The 1,893-nt window shown below is 42.0% G+C and overlaps 1 pseudogene; it reads left to right on the top strand.

Annotated features, from left to right (window-relative positions):
- Positions 1 to 610: 610 nt before the first annotated feature.
- LOC102831113 lies at positions 611 to 1,212 on the top strand (annotated as a pseudogene).
- Positions 1,213 to 1,893: the final 681 nt, after the last annotated feature.

The raw sequence follows: 1,893 nt of genomic DNA, 5'->3' as shown, positions 1-1,893 counted from the left end.
AGTTTAAGACCAGGGAAATAAGCAGGTGTAAAGACTCAAAGATAGGAAATAGTTTGACATATTCTAGGAATAGGAAAGTATACAATAATTCTGGAATAAAGAGATTGAGGGGAAGAGACATAGCAGATGAGGTTGGAGAAGTGGCAGAGCCTTGAAGAAAATGCAGATTTTATTCCAACAACAATGGGAAGTAATTAAAGGTTTTAAGCAGGAAGTGATGTGTGATATGAATTGTGCTCAAAGGAGGTGTGTGTGTGTGGTGGTGGTGGTGGGGGGTGGGGGCAGGAATCACTTTGGCTACTGTATAAAGAATGGGTAGAACAGAATAAGAATGGAGGCAGGGATGTCAATTAGGAGGTATTTGCAGCTGTCCAGACAACAGTAATGCTGTCTGATCTAATGTAGCTGTAAGCCTTTGGTTAGTTGTTCAGCAGGGATTCTGAACCACTGAGACTGAATTAACCAAAGACAGAATGTTGAATTACCAAATTCAGATGTTGATGGATTCCTCATGCTCCCTTGGCCTTGTCTTTTTAAAGCTTTCCCAGCATGTCATGGATAAAGCTAATTAAAGGATCCCTCCCTCGGTATGTTGGGCCCAGTTCTCGCAATGCCTTTCTTTAGACCTTTTCACAAGGAGGCTGTGAGAAGTGAGCCAAATTTATGGTCTCTCAAAGTTACAACTTTGAGGACTATCTCAATTCTAGTATATCAGTTAAAAATTACAAACATTTTTTAAATTACAAAATCCCATGACTGAGGTCACACCTATATTGTACCAGAAACATTACTGTTCTTCCCCAACTTGGCTTACAAATATCCTATTTCCAGAAATCAGAGGGCAAATAGTTGTCATTAAAATGCGTGTTTACCTTAGACTTCAGCAGCCATTGAAGAAGAGCAGCCATGGTTGTGTGGGGTTGGCCTCAACAAGGGCCACAAAGTAACCAAGAACATGAGCAAGCCAAGCACAGCCACTGCCGTGGGCACCTCACCAAGCACACCAAGTTTGTGCCAGACATGATCCAGGAGGTGTGTGGCTTTGTGCCCTCTATGTGCCATGCCATGGAGCTGCTCAAGGTCTCCAAGGACAAGCAGGCACTCAAGTTCATCAAGAAAAGAGTGGGGGGGACACACATCACCAAAAGGAAGCAAGAGGAGCTGAGCAATGTCCTGGCCGCCATAAAGAAGGAGGCTGCCAAGAAGAACTGAGTGGTTCCCTGTCTACTGTGTCTCCCACTCCCCCGACAATTTTTTTTTAAAAAACCTTTACAGGAAAAAAAAAAAAAAAAAGAATGTTCACCAGAAAGTATCAAACTTCTATGAACTTCTATAGACTTCTATCGAACTTCTATGAAAAGTTAGAAGTTAAGTTAAAAATGTAATCCAAATCCTTTCTCATACAGGTAAAGAAACAGATGCTCATAGAATATAACTGCCAGAAGTTGCCCAGGCAACTTACAGGCAAGACTGGGTCTAGAACCCAGATCTCCCGAAGTTGGTCCATTCTTTGGCCACTGCTGCATTGCAATGTCTGATCCTTGCAGATGATATCCATAAGCAGTATCATTATTATATAACTTCCAGGTAAAATGCTACTGAATGCAATTTAATGTATCCCCCAAACCACAAACTTCTTCAAAGCCCAGAAAAATAGTGTGGATTTTTACAAAAACAAAAAAGAATGGAGTAGAGAATGAGCTTCAACAGGAAGGGATTGTTCCCTCCAACTTCAAGGAATTTAGAATGAAACGAGTGTTTGTTTGAATTCTTTCCTGGTAGGATGTAGCTGGCATGCAGAAAATTTTGCTACAACCAAGCTGAGGGCTGGGAGAAGCAGGTTAGAAGTTGGCCAGGCTGATCTAAGGGGAGTTCAGAGGTGGGAGGACCAGC

This window comes from Chrysochloris asiatica, unplaced genomic scaffold (genome assembly GCF_000296735.1).
Source record: "Chrysochloris asiatica unplaced genomic scaffold, ChrAsi1.0 scaffold00080, whole genome shotgun sequence".
In the NCBI taxonomy this organism is placed as follows: Eukaryota; Metazoa; Chordata; class Mammalia; order Afrosoricida; family Chrysochloridae; genus Chrysochloris; species Chrysochloris asiatica.
Note: the sequence above shows the minus strand (reverse complement) of the source record. Positions and strands in the feature narration are given on the sequence as shown.